The following is an 8,915-nucleotide window of genomic DNA, read 5'->3' on the forward strand; positions in this document are numbered from 1 at the left end:
CTGAGGACCTGATCCACTTTGATGACAACTGCATCATCCACTTACCTCTGACCGTTTGAGTCAACCCTGCCTATTTGACTCTTACATCTTGTAAGTAGTCAATTCATTAGAGCCAAGTCAATTGAAGGCTTTTTTCACATTGTCATTTTTGCTGCACTTAAATTTATTTTTGTTTCCTCCCCATGCTCCCCGTGGATTTTGTGTGTTTTGCTGTTACTGTGGGGGAAGAGTGAAGACTACCCCTTCCAGTGGGTTCCAGAGCAGGGGGTGAAACTGTATTTACTTAAATTTTATCACATTTTTCACTTATTTAAATTTTTGATTATTCACTTATTATTAGTGTCCACTTTTTATTTGTTTGCGCCTGTGTTCACTTTACCACTATACAATTGATCCAATAAAGTCCCTTACAATTTTATGAGGGAGCCTCCTCTGGATCTCTTATTACCTTGGATAGTGCTTCGTTTTTTTCCCCGTTTTGTTCCTGCTATCTATCCACAGCAGATTGCACATCAAAGGACCTCCAAGGACTGAACAAGATTCCAAAAGTGAGATCTTCTTCTCCAATTATTATTCCATATCTGGATGTGTGCTTAATGGGGAGATGTATTAGTGTCAAATAGAGTGGCTGCCTGGCACACGTTTCCTGTGTATGAAAAAATATCACCTACCGGTGATAGAAGGGATAGTCCTGAAAAATCCCAAGGGAATCACATGAAGGAAGAAAAATCCAAGCACACGGGCTTCAGTATAGAACCGGTTCTATTGCTGAATATATTTTTCTATACTGAAGCCTGTGTGCTTGGATTTTGCTTCCTTCATGTGATGTACCAGGCTAAGGCCCCACTGCACGAGCTGGCGCGCCTGCCTTGCATCCTGCCGCGCGTTCACGGCACTTCACCGCGATCTGCGATCTTTAGGGAGCTGTTTTTAGGCGCGGGGGACGTGGCCAAAACGGGTCTGGTGGGTGGGGCCATCAAAGGGGCCGCGGCCATGATGTACATTTTCTGCTCCGTGTGTTTGTGTGTGTGTCTGTGTCTGTGTGTGTCTGTGTCCGTGTGTGTCCAGCATTGAGGAAGGATCTGCCCCCCTGGCAGCGATCTCCCCTCCTCATGGCTCCCTGCCACACCACGTGACGTGTCACCGCTCGGGATCACAATCCTATTGTAGCCCCTGTTGGCTGACGCGTCACAGTGCGCAGTGAGCCTGGCAGCGAGGAGACACTGGAGCCAACTAGGGAGGAAGTAAGGAGCTGGTGAGTGGCGCGCACATGGTCGCACACGCCGCCGGATGCAGCGGGACCCAAGCCTCAGTGTGCCAATTCTGGCTACATGTGTTATACCTACAGGAGACACTTAGCATTCACTTAATTCTAAATGTATGACATACGGCATCCTATAGGTGATCATTATGTAACCCTCCTTGCCCGGCTCTTAAGAAGTTTATCAGTTGACTATATACATGGCTTTGCTCAGTCTCACATACCTTGTCCGGGTGCTGGGTCCGCGCAGGCTGGATGTAGATACACTGATGGAATAATGATGGGTGCCAGGAACTTTTATTGTACAAACAGGAGCTTTATTAACAGTCGTTGATTATGCTCTTCACACTTAGACACACCAGTCTATTCACATTTACTGATTTATTTACAGGGCTTCTACTATCTGCTTCTTCCCCAGGTACCCTCTTGTTAATAAGCTAGGGAGGTACTTAGGCATGTTTCTCTTTGGGTTAGCTGAATCGTCCCTCTTCTGTAGAGCGTCCATAATGTCCCATTACTAGTGAGCCCCTTGCTGGCTAATGTCACATATTTACATTAGTAACAATGAGGCTCCTCCAACTGTCACTCCCAGGAACCTAAGATCTGGAACCTTCGGGCTTACTTTATATACCCTGAGGGCGACGTCACAGGTCACCAGACATAAAGTGGGCGTGGTCTCTTTTCTGCCAAGTCGCTCTATAACATGTGAGGGTCGTTACCCTGCACAAGCTCACACAGTTAACCTATCAGAGCCATTAACCCATTAATTCAATAGTAGTCACAAAAGGGGGGGGGGGGTGTCTTGGGGCTACAATTATGTTATATCAATTAAAAAAAAGAGTACTTTTATAAAGTGGGGATGTAACTACCACCTTCTCATCTGTATGTGACACGATTCCTATCTCCCCTCTTTTTATGGTTATATTTTTAAAAATCCGCTTAGGTTTTTTTTGTTTTAACAACACATTTATTATTCATTAAAAACAAACTTGATATACATTATATCTATTATAAATGAAAAATATACATCTGTACACATATGAAAGAAGGGCAGCTAAGCCATGGAAACCCGCTATATTACCGGATTCCAATACCACCCCTATCTGTGACATCTCCAAGGAGGTTATAACATTACATCTTTATCAGTTTCCCTGATTATACTGTGATATATGCTCACAGCACTTTAATATTGTACTCTATGAGCCACTGAGCATATCTGAATATCAACACTTCAAAATCCAGCAGGACTTTGTTCATAAAATTCACAAGTGGTAAGGTTAATATTAGTTTTTCCAGGACTTTTTGTATTATTGATTGTTTTTTTTATCCTTGCTCTGATTCCACAGGTTATTAAATGTATGTGCTATGGAGCATGAGCTTCTTTAGTGTGTTTTTATTATTTAGAATTGTTTGGAACCTACAGTAGCTGCTGTGTCTCCATATTTCCCTAATCTGTTCTAACACATTGGGGCCTATGCAGAGAGCATCGAATTTTAAAATTGGCGAATTTATTAAAAAGTAGCTTTTTTGGAGAGTTTTAATCTCCATATGCAGAAAAGTGCGAATTCTGCTATGTTTAACATGGATGCGTGTGGCGAGTTTAAATTGGCGAGATGCGCGCTTCAGAAATGTGTTAAAACAAATTCGCGCCTTTTTTTTCCCCTTTGCAATGGCCGCGAGCGGCAGTTTTTTTTGGCGAGGCAAAACGGAGACAATCGCGCCATTTTATTGGCGCGAACAGCCGCTAGATGCCGTTCGCGCCCCTCTGCATACGGATATTTTTTAAACTGGCGAGATTGAGGTTCTCGCCAGCCGCGAGCCGAGTTTTACAAATAGAAAAGAAAAATTGGCGCGTTTTTCGGAACTCGCCATTTTCTGCTGCTTTCTGCGCGATTTTCTCCAAAAAATGGCGAATTTCGAAATAGCGCTGCTCTCTGCATAGGCCCCATTGTCTTCATTTAGCTTATTTGTTTGTATTTATTCTTAATTCTTGCACACACAATACACATGCTTTTTTATTTTTTCATTTGCATTGATACACTTTTCCAGTGAATATTCTTTCTATATTACAATTAAGTATACGTCTCATTCACTTAATTCCCTCACTAATTGACACATTTTCTCATACACAGTGAGCACTGTTGCACGCGCGCCTTGATGGGTATTATCAGTGAGAGGTTGGTTTATACTTGCTTTGAAATATTTCTAGGCTGGGTAGGTTTACCATACATTTTAAGTTATGGTGGGTGAAAAAGGCGACAGAAAACCTCCACCGTTAGCATATCTTAATATATAAATTCGAAAGTTGTGGGGTTGAAACGACATCTGGCCAATCAGATTGGGTTGAAACGACATGTGTGAATCTGATTGGTCCAGCCTCTGGCCAATCAGATTGGTGGCTGTATGATGTCACCCAACTGCCGCCTCACCCAACTGCCACACGCACACACACCATCACACACACACCACCTCCCGCCCAAACCACCGCCTCACACCCCTACGCCTCCAGCCTCCCCTCCACACAGCACCACACACACCACCTCCCCTCCCTCACCCCAGTGCCTCCCGCCGCAACCATCCGGGACCAGGCGGCGGAACGGATGACCGGGAAGGGGCAGCTCACCCCCCCTCACCTGTACCACTGACCCGTACCACACCAGCCCCCTCACCCGTAGGGTGCGGCGCTGCACGGAACTGCGGGGGGCGAGGCCTGCGCCAGAGAAAGGCGCAGCACGGAACTGCGAGGGGGGACTGCGCCCGAGAAAGGCGCCGCACGGGACTGTGGAGGGGCGGGGCCCGCGCCCGAGAAAGGCGCCGCACGGGACTGCGCGGGGGCGGAACCTGCGCCCGAGAAGGGCGCCGCTGAGCGCTCCACTGGACTGAGACGAGTGTGTGTGACAGTCTGTGTGTGTATGTGTGTGTGACAGTGTGTGTGTGTGTGTGTGTGTGTGTGTGTGTGTGTGTGTGTGTGTGTGTGTGTGTGTGTGTGTGTGTGTGTGTGTGTGTGTGTGTGTGTGTGTGCGACAGTCTGTGTGTGTGTGTGTGTGTGTGTGTGTGTGACAGTGTGTGCGTGTGTGTGTGTGTCAGTGTGTGTGTGTCTGACAGTCTGTGTGTGTGTGTCTGACAGTCTGTGTGTGTGAGATACTGTGTGTGTGACACTGTGTCCAGCCCTCCTGTCCACTGTTCACCCCCCCTCCTGTCCACTGTCCCCCCCTCCTGTCCACTGTCCCCCCTCCTTTCCACTGTTCCCCCCCCTCCTGTCCACTGTTCCCCCCTCCTGTCCACTGTGCCCCCCCTCCTGTCCACTGTCCCCCCCCCCCCTCCTGTCCACTGTCCCCCCCCTCCTGTCCACGTCCCCCCCCCTCCTGTCCACTGTCCCCCCCTCCTGTCCACTGTCCCCCCCCTCCTGTCTTTTTGGGGGGGGGGGGGGGGCGAGAGGGTTTTGGCACGTTTGTCAGGCCCTGTGTGTGTGTGTGTGTGTATATATATATATATATATATATATATATATATATATATATATATATATATATATATATATATGGGGGAACCATGTTAAAAATGGTTTTTGAGGCAAAAAGTGACACTGTGTGCTCATTTGCATGTCATTTCCCAGAATCCCTTGCTGCAGTGGAAGTGCTGTATGCTGGGTGATAATGGGGAAAGGCGGGGTTGCAGACCTGCCTAAGACATGCAGATGAGCATACAGTTGTATTTGCATATATATATATATATATATATATATATATATATATATATATATATAAAGATAACAGCAGGCACTTCAAAGGCTCCAAAGAAATAGGTGCTTGTTCAACAAAAATAACAGGAAACCAGGTGTCCCACCAAGGAGACAAAAAACAGCACTCAAGGTATATTGCAAAAGTGTATTTGAAAAAAAGCAGGCACATATAAATCCAACGTTTCGGTCCTGAGGAAGGTCCTATACAGGACCGAAACGTTGGATTTATATGTGCCTGCTTTTTTTCAAACACACTTTTGCAATATACCTTGAGTGCTGTTTTTTGTCTCCTTGGTGGGACACCTGGTTTCCTATATATATATATATATATATATTAAAGTATAAATACAAGCACATTCCAATAACACTTGTTTTTCAAATTGTAGCAACCAACTAAACATGTCACACTATTTTTAATTCACTATGAGTCTGATTTTTTTTGTTTAACAGTATTCAAACCAATGGTGTGGGGGGTGTGGGTGGGGGTGTCTTCCGGAACTGAACAGTGCGTTCCACCAGCCCTGGGGACCCACAGGTTCCTGAGATACCTCCCGTTTCAGGTGCCAGTGCACTTCCTGTCTTTTTAAAGATGGCAGCCATGGTCATTCAGGATAGAGCCACAACGTCACCCGATGCGGCTTCCTCCTGGTAGGCGGCTTGGCCGACTCTTTCATTTCGCTGGATGTCCGGAGAACACTGGCACCTAAAACTGAAAGCACCTTAGCAACAGCGGAGTCACAGAGGTGATAATATACCAGCCAGGATTACTGCTTTATAAGAACAGCTTCAGCCTTTTACAATGTTACATGGGGACGGGTGATTTGGAAACAGGACCTTGCTGTCATTTCCCTTTTAATATGGAGCCTCCAAAGAAAACGTGAGCCAGTTTGGCCTTTTAAATCTTTGATCCTGATGTATAAACCATCCCCGGCTGCATCTCCATGCAACATAATATGGAGAAACCGTTTTCTCTCCAGCAATTCTGGCCTCCAACGTGAGCAATGTGGCAATTCTTACAAAGTGCTGTTTGTCGCTGTCAGTACACAGGGCTAGAAAAGTGGTTTGTTCCGCTGAGATCCTTTCCACCACGGGTAGCCAAATCTAGTCCTCAAGGGCTACCAACAGGTCAGGTTTTCAGGATATCCCTGCTTCAGCATAGGTGTCTCAATCAGTTCCCGCTTCTGCATAGGTGGCTCAATCAGTGGCTCTTCGACTGAGCCACTGATTGTGCCACCTGTGCGGAAGCAGGGATATCCTGAAAACCTGATGGCCCTTGGCTACTGGAGTTAGCCACCCCTTCTTTACACTGAAACAATCGTTTACATCACTAACGAAACAAACAAACTTTCAGCTAAAATGTTAGTTAGCAAGATAAAATCATGCATGAGGTCTCGCAGAGCAAACAGAAAATAGAACGAAACAAACATTTCCGCAGTGAAATCAGCATCCTCAGAAAATCCCTCTTAAAGTATATGTTTCGTTATAAAATTAGTCTGTTTTTGTTTTCCTGTGTAATTTGAATCTTATCTGATACTGATGGTGTTATCAAATTTGCTAAAGATTTGGGCACGTTTTAGGCGCCATTAATAAAAAAAATTGGAAGCGCCGGTTAGTCCGAGAAGCTGCGGCTGATGGGGCAGGGAGCGCGAGGCGGAGGAGGTGCTGCAGGACATCAAGTGCTGCCTGCCGGCTATGCGGTTTGCTACATTTGGCGCGCTCAGGAGAGACCACGACAGTCGGAGCAGGGACGCAGTCTGTCTGCAAGTGGCTCCCAGACTAGGCCAGATACCCCCCTTTAGTCCCCGACTCACACCAGATTGTGGCTGCTACAGGGAAACCCCATAGCTAGGGACATTTCCCCAGTAGCTGCCTACAGTCCGTGTATAGCACCGGTGAGACGCCACGAGGTGATTAGAGCCTGTGATCTGGGACCAGACCACCTCCGAATAGACTCTTAAAGGTGAGACCCTCAAGCGGGAGTTCACCCAAAGCAGAGGCGGACGCCATCACGGACGACGACGCTGGATCAGCGGATCCCGATCTGTTATTCAGCAGTACCCGGGTGCTGGAGTCCCCAGGCAGGTACTCCAATAAGTGCACCAACAGTTCACGGGATAGTGCTATTCCACACACTTTTGGGTGGGCCCTGACATTGGGAAAGGACATCAGGGATTTTGGTGCCAAGCATTGGGGACAGTCATCTGGTGGATTGGGGTTGTGTGTGGGCTATATACTGTGGGGTACAGGTTGATTATCCTGCGTTCAGTAAAACCAGTTACTATATACTCTGAGTGTGATTATTATTGGTATTGTTCCTGTGAGAGGCTTATCCCACCACGTTGGGATCCCTCGCAGGTGGAGGCGCTGCACCGAGGCGAACGAGATATCACCCCAGGCTCCCAGTGGCGGAGGCTCAGGCCTTCTGGGAGCAAAACAGGCAACAGCAGTACCGGTAGTTCCTTCAGTGATGGGGGGGGGGGGGGGTGGGGGGAAAGGGTCTACAGTTACATATATACATACATATACAGCATGCTTGAAAGTGGAGAACAATTTGGGAGGGGTGGGGGGGTGTGGGGTACCGAACACAGAGAGGGAGAAGACCTGAAAGTCAAGTAACCTCGGAGGGACAGGGTACCATGCATCTCTCAGCTGAAATCATACCATTATTTCTAAGCGTTGATGTTACCTTTTACAATCTTCTCTACTTATAAGGCCGAGTCCCCAGTGGCGGGCACTACGGCATGTGTGCCACACACCAGACACTCAGCTCTATCAGGCAGGCCCCTTGCGGTTAATGTTCTGGGCACTCACGAAGCGCGATAGCCAGCGTCGACACGGTCACGTGCTGTGCGGGGATCCAATGGTAGCGAAGGTGGTGGGGGGCGGGGGGAAGGGCAACACAATTGTATCAAAAAAGTGCTTACGGTGCTACAGCAACTGAGACAGGTTCGACATTTATAGTGCAGTTTTGCATATGAATTACATTGTAAGCTGCCTCCTCTGCCATCTAGTCCAAAAGTATTCCCACTATTCCACAGTCTGCAGGGCCACGTCCACCCTCAAAGTCAGTCAACTTACCGTGTCTGCCACCAGGACAGGACCCCCACGCCCTGTTCCACAGGTAGGTACTTTAAACTGAGAGGGGAAGGGAGAGAATGGGGAGGGTGGGTGTGAGAGAGAGAGGAAGCGTTTGTATCGTTAGGAATCTGAAATAAAAGCAATAATCCAGTATAAATGGGGACGCGATTACACACATTCCATTATATTATTTATTTTGAAGTGATGCATTTGATTTATAAATAAATTTACAAATAATTTTTTGAATGTGTCCCGGTTTCTACTTTAAAAAAATATCTGGTCACCCTACCATAAATAAATTACTCTAGATAGTTTAAAACATACATGTGGCAGAGCCCTTTCCAATACATCCCAATAAGCTACTGGAGCTCACATCTAGTTAGAAGACCATTCCCAAACGCTGTGTATTTTGTTTATAAAGTGGCCCTTTTATATGACACAGCTGTGATTGCGATGTGGAAGTAAAGTCATCTTTATTGGGAGGAATAACCGGATTCAATTATGACAAGAAAACATGGTAAAATGATCAGATATATTTATAGCTTTTAAAGCATGGAACGTTTAGCCGTCAAGAGACCCGTTTGGGAGCCTGTGCCGGAGATCAACAAGCAACGGCCCAAGAACAAGAGGTGTGTCCCCTAAAAGGACCAAACCCAACCAATGGCTGCAACTTTATTGGGTAACAAGAATTGGGGCCTTTCCAACCAGACACTAGTGTATGTTTAAATCATTTTCAGAGTGAGTTTGGGAGGGGAGCTGCTCCCTTATGCGTTAGCTCACTTGGGTGGTAGCCCTGGCCTTCCCTTTGACAGGTAAGTTAGGTGCCAGGCCTAC

This window comes from Ascaphus truei, chromosome 2 (genome assembly GCF_040206685.1).
Source record: "Ascaphus truei isolate aAscTru1 chromosome 2, aAscTru1.hap1, whole genome shotgun sequence".
NCBI lineage: Eukaryota > Metazoa > Chordata > Amphibia > Anura > Ascaphidae > Ascaphus > Ascaphus truei.